Genomic DNA, 12,950 nt, shown 5'->3' with positions numbered 1-12,950 from the left:
CAGGGTCAAGAGTAGAGGTGGTGGCCCGGCAGCGGTCAAGCACTTTGTCTACAATATCTGGTGTCACAGGATGAAAGAGATCGAAACTTATTGGGCAAGGCGGAGCATTGGACATCTCTGCTCGATCCACTCTATCCAAAAAAGGAGAAAGCTCCCGGCGGATGCCCTCCACTTTAGATTTTTAAAATGCTGCAGATTGGTCGGGTGAGATACTAAAGGGAGGCACGTCACTTTGACCAATTCCAGATAGGTCTCAGACTATACGGAAAAGTTCCGCCTGCTGATTTGAAGCCTCGCTTATCCGGTTAGCGAGGAGAGCTCGACTGGCAGCCCTTATCTTGGCAAAATAACGGTTAGTCGGGACCCTAACAGCTACCTTATTGTGATCTGTCTGTTTCTGTCTCTAAATGCACTCTAGCCTTCTCCTGGTTTGCTTCATCACTCGTAGCTCCTGATTAAACCAGGGTGCTGGCCAAGCTCTGCATTGGAGAGGGCATTTAGGAGCGATCATATATACCTGGTAGCTACTGTGAACCAGCCATCAACCGGAGCCTCGACAGGAGCGCCAGCCAGTTCAACCGGAATCCCTCTCATGGAATCCTGGAATCCTATAGGCTCCAGTAGCCTTCGAGGGCAGACCATTAAAATGGGTCCTTGCTCCCTGCGAAGTGGGAGGGCCATTGAGAGGTTACATTTTACTAGGTGGTGATCTGTCCATGACAAAGGGACCGACACAAGGTCAGTCACCAACAGACCATGCTCACTCCAGTTGTTGGAGAAAACCAGGTCTAACGTGTGACCACCCACATGGGTGGGGCCATTAACATGTTGGGACATGTTCAAGGAAGCCATGGTTTCCAAGAACTCAAGAGCTGGACCAGAAGTCTCTGCCCCTGCATGAATGTTGAAGTCACCCAGGACCAGAAGTCTCGGGGACTCCAACAGTGCTGCGGAGACGTCTGCCAGCTCTGGTAGGGAGATGGCTGGGTCATGGGGAGCACAGTAGCCCAACAAAATCCCAATACCATCCCTGGCCCCTATCGACGATGAACATATGCTGTGTTGATGAACATATGTTGTGTTATGTTGGTTTAGATTAACAGTGATTCCCAACCTTGGGTCCCCAGATGTTCTTGGACTAAAACTCCCAGTAGCCTTCTACTACCTGTGCTGGCCAGGGTTTCTGGGAGTTGTAATCCAAGCACATATGAAGATCCAAGGCTGGGAACTACTGGCTTAAAAACTATCAATATCCCCCATCAAAACAGCACTCTAAATATGTAAGAAAATCTGAGAAAAGAACAGAAAAATACAGAATGACAATGATTGGGTGACAGAGTCACACAAATGCCCTGTAAAGTAAATGAAACAGTGATTCCACACTACATTCCCATGATCTATCTAGATGAAGATTTTATTATGCAATTTCCAGACGCAGTTGCAAAATTTTATAGAAGATACAAACAAAATAGATTTTTCTATCTTTTTCCTTTTCACACGTGTAACAGAAAATATGAAGGAGGAAAAGACAATACTCCGTCAGTAATTTTTAACTGGCAGAACTATGAGCCATGTCTTTTGAAGTCCTCCAAGTACAGTATACAATCCACAGATCCAATTATATTGTTCCATCCACAAAGGAAGTGCAAATATGTTTGATCATGACAAGCTCAACACCTTGCAGAAATGAATCTACCTACCAAATGAAAAGAGCAATAAAAACTCTGATATATATGTAATGTGTGTACAGTATGCGTGTCAGTTAATCTATTCTCTATTAATCAACCTAAGATGCCTAAAAGAGCTAACAAGCTAGAATGTTAAAACAGAGCAATTCCAGCCTGCAGGAGAAAAAACTGCCACACAGAGTGGAAATGTACCATCATCCACAGTAAGGAACCTCAACTTACTAGGTGACATACAGTGGGGTCTCTACTTAAGAACGTCCCTACTTAAGAACAATTCCACTTAAGAACAGCTCCATTTGCTAAATTTTGCTTCTTCTTGAGAACAAAAATCCAAGATAAGAACAGGAAAAAAAACTTTCCTGCTCTTTTTTTAACCTTAGGTCATCTTAGGTTAAAAAAAGTTCTCCCCCTAGTGGTAGAGTACGTATTAACCAGCTTTGCATTAGTTCCTATGGGAACTAATGCTTCAATGTACGAACGCACCTCTACATAACAAAAAAACAGCCAGAACAGATTAATTGGTTTTCAGTCCATTGCTTCAAAATTAGCTTCGTCAGAAGTGCTTTTAACACTTTTCCCTGACCTAAGGGGAAAAAAAGAAAAAAATATCCCCCTCTAGTGGTAGAAGGCGGAATAGCAGCTTCCCATTAGTTTCTATGGACGGAAAAGAGCAGATACAGATTAAATGGTTTTCAATGCATTCCTATGGGAAATGCAGATTCTACATAAGAACTTTTCCACTTGAGAACCACCTTCCAATACGGATTAAGTTCTTAAGTAGAGACCCCACTGTACTTGGAGCTCAGAATGGGGAGTAGGAAAGGCCCAGAGTTTAATAAGGCAGCAACAAATTGACAAATATTCCAAACCAAACAATATCAGCAGTAATTTGGCCACAAAAACATGAGCAAACCTCTTCACAAAAACCAATGGGAGGGAGACCTTAATCTCCATGCCTACTGCCCAGCTGCTATAAACCCCTCTGATTAGAAATGCTCTCAGGACCAATTTAATAAACGTTCCTTACTGATCCTGACAAGCAGCTATTTTCAGTGCCTTGGCAACAGGCCAGCAAGAGTGCACACCTCGAAGCACTAGAATAATATCATCTTAAAACTGAGGCCCACTTAGTAAACCTGCTCTTATCTTTTGAAGAGAGGTGTGTGGATATGTTTCGTGGACTATAATTCCCAGTGTTACCTGGGCAACTCTGCTATCTAGGGAATTTTGGGAGCTGTAGTCTGAAACAAATCTTTCACACGTGAATTCTATAGATAAGGACTAAGTTGCAGCTGGTACATCAGTCTCAGGTGTTGAAGTAGCCAGCTTCCAATGACCAGGAGCACCCCAGACTGTGATCTGTTAATGGAAGAAACCATCTCAAAAGGACAATCACTGGTTTGAATGGATAAATCCCTTACTTTAGTACAGTGGTTCTTAACCTTGGTTTACTCAGGTGTTTTTGGACTGCAACTCCCAGAAGCCTTCACCACCAACTGTGCTGGCTGGGGTTTCTGGGAGTTGCAGTTCAAAAACATCCGAGTAACAAAGGTTAAGAACCACTGCTTTAGTATCATCAAGACTAGTTCAATTTGTAAAGTTTTATCTATCCTACATATCAATGAAAGGCATCATACCATTCTTCTACAGCACTACTGTCTGGAATTGCTGCATGCCTTAATTACACATAGGACTAAAGAACACCAAAACACCCTTCCATCCTTTTTCCTTGGCCAAGGTCTTTCCTAAGATAGTCTCTAGAGAAACTATCTTAGGAAAGACCTTGGCCAAGGAGGATTGACAAGGTTGCATTTTCCCAGTTTTTCTCTAGTTTATCATGGCAACCAATGCAATTTGTATACCAAATTGCAAGCTTCAAATTACAATGAATAGATCTAGATAAACAGGCTCATTCAACTGCTGTGCCCAGTTGACACTTGAACAAGTATTTTTTAAGAAAAAGAATCATTTCCACCTGCTGATGGCATCAGAATCCACCAAATTCCATGATCCTCCAGTGAGGAATCATTTTAAGAGACTCTCCTATAGTGCTATTTGTTACATTAGGTATTTCTTTTTTTAATAAAAATGTATGCTTTCAAGCCAATTTTGACTTCTGGCAATCTTTTTCAGGGTTTTCTAGGTGGGGAGTACTCAAAAGTGGTTTACCATTCCATTCTTCTGAAGGCAATCTGGAACTGTGCAGCTTGCCCATAGCTACATAGGCTGGCTCTTCTCCCTGGACACACAGTGGGGAATTGAACTCCCACTCCACACCTAAACCACTGAGCTATCCAGCCAAAATTTGCTATTAGCCAGCTTCACTAGGCATTCTTAATTCTTATACCTTGAGACAGAGAGGGGGAAAAATCTTTCCCTCACCCCGTTTTAAACATCATTGATATTCTTTCTTCCTCTTCTTAAGAGCTAAAGGCACTCCAAACCCTTTCCCCTTTCTCCATATAAACACTCTGCTTTCCTACTATGTTTGTACATTTGTATACATACACTGCCACACAGTCAAATTTAATTTTTGGCACAGATTTATTCCTTCCCACAACACAAGCCCAGTCTACGGAAATCTCTCTCCAGCTGTCCTGACCCAGTTGTTAGCTACATGCTACACCATCGATCAAAAATTAAGAGGACTTAGAAAGTCATAACCTGGAGGATTAGTTGCCAGTATGTAGCCTATAATAGCTCTTGCTAAATAAAGAAGGCACCAAACCGACTCAGAGAGGCTTATTGCTTATCACAAGCCTGAATCAGATAGAAAGGAGACAAAAGAAATTGAGAGCAGAGGATTCCAAGACCTCGTCCTGAATGTCTTACACTGGGACACTGATGAAGAAAAAGGCATCAACAACAGAATGACCAGACCATGATCCTTAACAATACCATGCAGAATATCAGCAATGAATAAAAGTAAGGTGCACGCAAAGTCTTACTTCCATGGAAAACCTATTATTAGAAGCTGCCAAAGGCTACAGCTACCCAGATACTGTATGAGGGATGGAAGGAACCAGAAATATGCACCAGGTCTACTATGTAAAATAAGAGTTTTGGTCATTTTTTCCACCCTCAAGCTTGAACATTTGCAGCTTAATTGTTAAGTTCAGTTGGTTTTCATTCCGCTGCAAGAAGCAAATTACACTAAGGTAGAAAAATCAGGGGAAGGAAGTTTAGAGCAATGGTGCATACCTGAAGCCACACTTTCAGTTTTCAAGGAAGGAACAGATGCTTCTAACAATCAAGCCAGGGGATGTGAAAGAACTTTGAAATGCAATGAATGTCAGCAGGCTTGTACAGAGAGGTGTGTTAGATAGGAACTGTGTTTGGAAGAGCAGGGTGTCCCCAAGAGGCAGGCAGTTTCTCAGTCTATTTATCACTGGAAACTTTTTGATTTATTTATTACTCCATCCACTAAATTGTAAGTTAATTCACCAAATAACAGTATTTTTCACCGTAGCTTAAATACACTTGCCAACAGAAAACCTATGACCACTCTGAAGCTGTTGCCAAGAGATGACCAGTGCAATCACCAAATCAAATACTCTGCCACTGAAGCAGAAAACTCATTGCAAATTGTGAAAAACACCATGTGACTCGAGTCAGCAAACTTTCTTGAGATGCATGTACAGAGAAGCATTAGACTTGCACCTTAGCACAACCTGTTTCTCTTGTGCAAATTCAGCAGTCTTCCGGGAAACTGAATGGCAAGGACATGTTCAAACTACTTTGGAAGGAGGTGTGACAGGTGCTTGCAGTGCATTACTCCCAGGTAAGTCAAGCAAAAAAAGCCAAGCCACACATTCCGAGGGTCAAAAATAAAAATAAAAGAGAGACCATGTATTGTTCAATGCTTGTTTGTTTGTTTGTTTGAAAGGAAAGTTCGAGAAATTATGGGGTGTCATGGACCTGCAAAGCTACTTTTTATCACTGATCCAGCCAGCCAATACTGCTTATTCTGGCCAGCAGTGGCTGTTCAGGCTTTTCACAGACCACTTTCCCTTCACTTGCTATTTGTTTGACTAGTAATGAAGAGAACGGATATTGGGCTTAGTATGTTATGTTCTACTAGTGAGTCTTCAATATTGTGTAGGAATATTGTATCTTGCCAGTATCTCCTCACTTTCCAGTACATTTAATAGCTATATGAAAGTTACCATGAGTAACTTTCATATAGCAATATATATAGTAGTATAGTAAAGATACATTAGTAGTATAGTAAAGGTACATTATATTTCCAAATAAATATAATTTTTAAAAACTGGTATGTTATGCTATGTACAAGAGAAAAATTACAAATGCTGCCTAACAGATGTCTAAGATACTCCCCAACTTCATTTCTGACAACACTAGTAGCTGAAATCTAAGTGCCAACAGAAAAGAAAATTGCAATTTGTCTCCTATATATCTCATCAAAAGAAATGCTACATTAAGAAAAAAAAATCAGGGTCCCCAGCTTACATATAATAAATAGTACCTGCATGCTCAAATTGTCTTTTAGTTGGGATTATTACTTTTGTCAGCTAACTGACTTGGTGACAATCCTCCAGCTTTTAATTATTCTCCATAAATTAGTATGGATACCCTGCGTTGTGTAGTGGGCAGAGGAATGTATTAGGACTCAGGGTTCAAATTATTCTTTAGTCATGGCAGGGTTGGAACTGATAAAACCATTTGCTAAGTATCTCACCTTGAAAGCCCTAGTAGGCTCACTGTAAGTCATTTCTGACTTTATGGCAGGTTAAAAACACAAATCTGAACAATTTTCTGCCACTTTACCCTCCTACAAAATCTTGGATTATCTCTGCACATCTTTATACAGAGACACTTGTGTAAATGTTCTTGGACAAGCAGCACACATATATATACACACAAAAGGATGGTTATTGTTCTAAATGTTGTGAGTCAGAACAGCTGTATAATAAACCGCAAGGCTCTAACATCAGATGGGACAAGGTATTTTTCTTTCTTCATGATGAAACATACCAATGAAATCCTAATCCGACTGGAAGATTCCAGGTTAAACCTGTCCTTAATCTCCAACATAATAACAAATCATTCTGGATAAAGCAGCATCTGTCTGCACATATACACTTTAAAATGTGCCATTTTGCAAATGCTGCAGAAGGCACAGTTCCTAAGGTTCCCAAACTATTGCCATGCACACGACACAAACTGCATTCTAGGAAATTCCTTCTGTTTCAGTTTTCACAAATATTTTTGTCTCTTATGTTTCAAGAGAACCAAAGGTATGTGCAACTTGTACACTCTTTAAGAAAAAAAAAGCAACACCCTAATACAAACCATCCGAATCTATGATTCACTATAATTACTAAATCCAAGTTCAAAGCTGAATAGCTTTTCTGTAGGTGGTATGGAAGCAGTGCAATCCAGCTGGGAAAATCCCAGATGTCTGATCACCAAGAGATCTGATGCTTTTATACTTAGTATAAGTAAGAAACTGATTGGATTCCCAGTTCTGAATGGAAGATGCCTACTTCACAATTCCCATGACTGACAACAGAAGATAATGCATCTTGCCCCAGAAACTGCAACTCTTTTGTGAAGGAGGGGAAAGTGCACAAATAAAATCATATATATTTGAAAAACACATTTTGATCAACTAGAACATGGTGCACTAGAATACATAAATAAAACAAATGTGCATAATTTGAGCAATGCTTACAGAAATATTCATGAATTCCTGAGAGACAAAGAGAAGAAAGAATCTAATATAAGTAAATGGGATTGAACATGGGTCAGAAATTGATAAAGACCTGATTGACCTCTGTACATCTATCTGTAAGATCTGTTCAGTCCCTGCAGCACTTGTAATAAAAGACAAACTTGATGCTAGCTCCTAAAAGGATGAAGACCAATGCTTAGAAAACTGAAATACTTTTTTCCAGATCTTGGACAGAATCTTTCCCTGTCCCATCAACATATTTCCAAACACCCTACTACCTCAGTTTAGGGCTAATTTGCTATCTGGACTTCCAGATATTTTTTCCACTATAGCTTCGAGGCATCACTAAGAATTCCCCAAGCCAGAATTCTGGCAGTTGTAGCCACGCACGCACGCACGCACGCACGCACGCACGCACGCACGCACGCGCGCGCGCGCACGCACGCACGCACACACACACACACACACACACACACACACACACACTTACAGTTTTATCCCTGCTATACCACTTCGATTGCCATATTTCCACCCCTGACTCCCATCCCAGAATCCTAGCAGTTGCAGTTTGATAAGACACATAACATTCTTGCTAGAGAACTCTGGGTGAAGTTACCTGTCCAAATAGTCCTGTGTTTGTGTTGAGTTTAGCACACTTGAAAGCAATTTAATTTTTTTTAAAAAAATCAATTTACATGATGTACAGTTAAATACACTTTTATTGGCCAAGAGGCATAAGGTTTTTGTTCAGAAAGTGACGTATTTTAAACAGCCTTGAGGTTGTTTAACTTCATTATGAATGCAACTTGTTTTAAATCATTTTGACATGTGGCAGAATAAATTGTGCATGCAGGGTTTGTCAAGTAATGGTTGCTAGGATAATAGGTTTCAGGCTGCAGAGGAACCTTGTAGTCTGATCTGGTTCCCCCCCACCTCTCTCTATGAATTAGTGCTATCCCAGTTTGAAAGAAATAAAATAAATAAAACAAATATTAAAAATAGCACTGCTGGCAGCAGTGGTGAGTAGCTGTGAATGGTAATCAGCACGAAGCAGGTGGGTGTAGGACAAAGCCTCAAATGCAATAGGTTTATGCCACCTGCCCACCTTTGCACTGGCTGCCTCTCACAATCACCCGCTGCCACTGCTGGCAGTGTTATTTTTAATATTTTTTAAAAAATTTCAGTATTACAAATTGGGGAAGAAGAACCAAACCAGACAGATCAGACTGCAAGGTTCCTCTGCGGCCCAAAACCTATGAACCTGTCATCTATTACTTGACAAACACAGTTAAGCAAACATACTGGTGTGGGGGTGGATGGACATAGAACAAAGCCTCAAATGATACTGTAGGTACAGACTGAGTCTGAGAACTGCTGAGAAAGTGAAAGCTCTGTGTACTGTTGCTGTCAAATGCAACTAGGAAGCATAGAGAAAGACATCAAAGAAAAATAGGAGATAAGTAAAAATGTTAATGGAAAAAGTGTAAAGAAAGGCCAGAAAGATGATAGGTAAGTGAAAAAGAAGAGGCAAGAGGGAGACTGGTACAGAGAAAGGAGTGTATGGTGGAGAGACCACAAATGGTGTAGAGAAAAATTTAAAACAATCTAAAAAATAAGACTTTGGGGAGATTTGCAATGGCACAGAAAATAAAATATTAGAAGTTTCAGAGGCAAAACAACAATTTGATTGTATGAAGAACTGTGGTGGAAGGAAAGAAAGACTGATGGAAAACAAATTTAATAAAAAGATGCAAAGTAGGTAGATATCAAATGTGCACTATGAAGTACATATGGAAAAGCTGGGGTAGAATGAGGAAAAAGCATACTACAGGGTGCAGACAAAAAATGGTTAGCAAAGAGCAGGCTTTTTTTAAAAAAGAGCCAGATTAACATATAATTAAAAGATTTTTCTACCATCATATAGCAATGGAGCTGTCTTTAGGTAATAAATATATAAAAGCAGTCCATGAAGCATTTTGAGTTGCACCCCCATCTTATACAAACAACAAACAGTGCACACCAAGAATTCAGGACAAAGGCCACGATCATTCAAGCACATCCCCATGGTCAGTCAAGCTGGAAATCCAATGAACAGGAACAAAAAGTGGGGGGGGGGGGTTAAAAGAAGGAATTATCACTCATGTACATCCTTCTTTCTCAACCATTTCACCAAAATGAGGAATGCCATGACTGTCATTTTGCCAACAGTGTACTTCAAGAAGGTAGTTCCAAGCTCTGCCAGTCAAAAGGCACTGTACAGCAATTCTGCCTTTCGCTCTTTAATGGATAATTTCTAGGAAGAAAAAAAGGCAGAGGGAAGGGTTGCAAATTAAAGATGCCATTTTTACCCTTATTTTAAAAATCTAGAAGACAGTTCAAATGCATAACAAAAGCCTTGCTTGGAAGGATCTCAATTTTCAGAAGGGTAAACCTACTTTCATACTGAGGCAAACAGCCAGAAGTTCTCCAAGTACAACTCCCAGAAATCTTGGCCAGCACAGCTCATGGTGATGGCTCCTGGGAGTTATAGTCCAAGAACATCTGGGGACCCAAGTTTGGGAACCAATGTTCTAGCACATGCACATTTTTAACGTAGGCATGTGTGCACGTGCACACACAACACATACACAATTTCCATATTAGCAGTGCAAACAGTAAGAAATCACATGACTTGTGTGTAAGGAAGTCTCTCCTTTTTTTGGATAAAGTAGTTCTTCAGCCTCCATGATAGGGGGTGAGCTGGCAATTTTTATTAGCTCCTCAGTGCATCTGATCCCATCAAGGCAGCACAGAAAAGTGTTTCAGGCCTTCTTGCTCTCACCATTTCTCACCCCTCCCAAGAGACAGAAATCATTGCATAATCCATGTTTGGCTTGTTTAGCCTGCAGGGCACCATCCTGCTTTGAGTACAGACGTGTCTTACATTGGGGGGGGGGATGCCTAACTTTGTCTATGGACATTTAAGAGTTAACTTGGGAAGATACTGAAGTGGAAGAAATGGCAACAAGTGGCATCAAAACATCCTCTAATGACATCTTTCAAGCTTTCTTGATCAAGCTGAAAGGAAAGTTATGCGTACAAGACCATCATAATATATAACCTTCCCTAAATAAACTGTGATCTTTGCTGCCACCTGAAAGCACTACTCACTGTTATTTAAAAATTTAAAAAAGCAGAAAAGAAGCACTGATGATGAAGGAACACAAAAAGAGAACATAATGAGTATAGCCAGACTCGGCAGCTGGAGACGTCACAAACACGCAAGCTTGGCAGGCACGGAAGGTCACAGCATTATTTAATTTTCAAAAACAGCACAGCTATTCTGAATTGCTTTTGACCATGCTGCCTATTTGTGCAAGATACAAAAATAGGCAAACACTTCACTGGCTTTCCCTATGGCATACAACAGATCTCACCAGGCAAGCATGCAAAACGCCTAGCTCTCAGAATCAACAATAGGACATTAGACATGAAAGCAATGTACTCAATGTACAGTCTTTAAAATAAAAACACTCTCTAGATCTAAGATGCCACAAGAATCCACATCAGCAGCTCTCCTATGAACAAGAACCAATGTATTGCATGCAAACGGTTAAAGGAAGAAAGGAGGAGCAGAGAAGTATATCTCAAACTTACCAAAGACTCTACAAACCAACACCGATCGAAGACCATGTTACAGCTTGATTACAACACTGCAGAATAGGAAACTGTCAACATGGAGTTGGGAAACCGACCTACTTTGTCAAAGGCAGAAACATCAACCAGTAGGTTGTACATGCAATACACACAGCAGTCCCGTTGACTAAACAGTGCCTTTTAGCTTCTGCAAGTGAATGAGGAGACTTGCCATTCCACTGTCTGGGCCAGTCAGATGGGGGAATCCTGCTTTATCAGCAGCCTGGGCATAGCCATATCATCCAGGAAGTCACACTTGCAAAGAGCCAACCCCCCCCCCAACACTTCCCAGCATTTCAGGGAGCGACAGTTAAAGGCGACGTACCTTATAACAACTGACAAATATTCACAGCTGTCCTGGCACGGGCAAGCAAGCACACTGCAAAGTGTATGTCTGGTCAAGAAGTATTCCCTCCAACATACTCAACCACACTTGCACAAAATATATTAAAGAGCAACGATAGATGTGCTGCTCCATAAATAAAACAAAACCCATAGTTGGACAGTATCTTTATTAGGGACAACCAAAATGCTAGAAAAAGATGCAAGAATGGATTTCCAATAATGGAAATTCTCCAGAATTTTTTAATAGGTTTGTGGCTGTTTAGTCGTTAAGTTGTGTCAGACTCTTTGTGACCTCATGGACCAGAGCACGCCAGGTCCTCCTGTCTTCCACTGCCTCCCGGAGTTGGGTCAAACTCATGTTGGTAGCTTAGATGACACTGTCCAAACATCTTATCCTCTATCGTCCCCTTCTCCTCTTGCCTTCACATTTTCCCAACATCAGGCTCTTTTCCAGGGAGTCTTCTCTTCTCATGAGATGGCCAAAGTGTTGGAGCCTCAGCTTCAGGATATGTCCTTCCAGTGAGCACTCAGGGTTGATTTCCTTTAGAATGGATAGGTTTGTTCTCCTTTCAGTCCAGGGGACTCTCAAGAGTCTGCTCCAGCACCACAATTCAAAATAATCAATTCTTTGGCGGTCAGCTTTCTTTATGGTCCAGCTCTCACTTCCATGCATTGCTACTGGAAAAACCATAGCTTTGACTATGTGGACCTTTGTCGGCAAGGTGATGTCCATGTGTAGAGTCGCTTCTTGTGTTGTTGGAAAAGAGTGTTTGTGATAACCAGCTTGTTCTCTTGACTAAACTCTATTAGCCTTTGCCCTGCTTCGTTTTGAACTCCAAGGCCAAACTTACCTGTTGTTCCTTTTATCTCTTGACTCCCTACTTTAGCATTCCAGTCTCCTATAATGACAAGAACATCTTTATTTGGTGTCAGTTCTAGAAGGTGTTGTAAGTCTTCATAGAATTGGTCAATTTCATTCTCTTCACCATTGGCGGTTTGTGCATAAACTTGGATTACTGTGATGTTGAAAGGTCTGCCTTGGATTTGTATTGAAATCATTCTATCATTTTTGAGATTGCACTCAAACACATTTTTGAGATAGTACTCAAATACAGTGGTGCCTCAATTTACGAACTTAATTCATCCCAGAAGATTCTCGCAAGTCGAAATCTTCTGAAGTCGAATCAGCATTTCCTATTGAAATGCATTGAAACCCGATTAATCCATTCCAGCTGTTTTTTGTTCGTATGCAGAGGTGCCGGTTGCAAGTCAAAACATTTGTTCCTATAGGAAGTACTGTAATGCAAAACCGGTTAATCAGTCCTCTACCACTAGGGGGAGAGAATTTTTTTCATCCTAAAATGAAAAAAAGGGCAGGAAAGGAGGGAGGGAGGGAATGATGTGGAAAACAGAAAATAAAGAAGGTCACTGGGGCACACAAATCCCTCAGACAAAGGTTTGTGCTTTTAAGCACAAAAAGAGAGAAGACAGAGAGAGCGAAGGGGGGAGAGTTTGGAGTCTAAAACACATTTTAAACCCACACATTT

At 40.8% G+C, this 12,950-nt stretch overlaps 1 protein-coding gene across 12 annotated transcripts in view; it reads right to left on the bottom strand.

Moving 5' to 3' along the window:
• Window positions 1-12,950, bottom strand: part of LOC110074911 (signal transducer and activator of transcription 5B) — an 81,542-nt gene that overhangs the window by 42,467 nt on the left and 26,125 nt on the right. For 2 of the 12 annotated variants that reach the window (XM_078377909.1, XM_078377906.1), the window contains exon 1: window positions 11,020-11,243. The exons of 8 other annotated variants lie outside the window; for them this stretch is intronic. The gene's annotated coding sequence lies outside the window, so the exon portion shown is untranslated. Of the gene's footprint in view, window positions 1-11,019; window positions 11,244-12,950 lie in introns of those variants that run through there. 2 more of the 12 variants (XM_078377908.1, XM_078377905.1) reach the window with 1 other exon arrangement.

Source organism: Pogona vitticeps, chromosome 6 (genome assembly GCF_051106095.1).
Source record: "Pogona vitticeps strain Pit_001003342236 chromosome 6, PviZW2.1, whole genome shotgun sequence".
Classification (NCBI taxonomy): Eukaryota; Metazoa; Chordata; class Lepidosauria; order Squamata; family Agamidae; genus Pogona; species Pogona vitticeps.
Note: the sequence above shows the minus strand (reverse complement) of the source record. Positions and strands in the feature narration are given on the sequence as shown.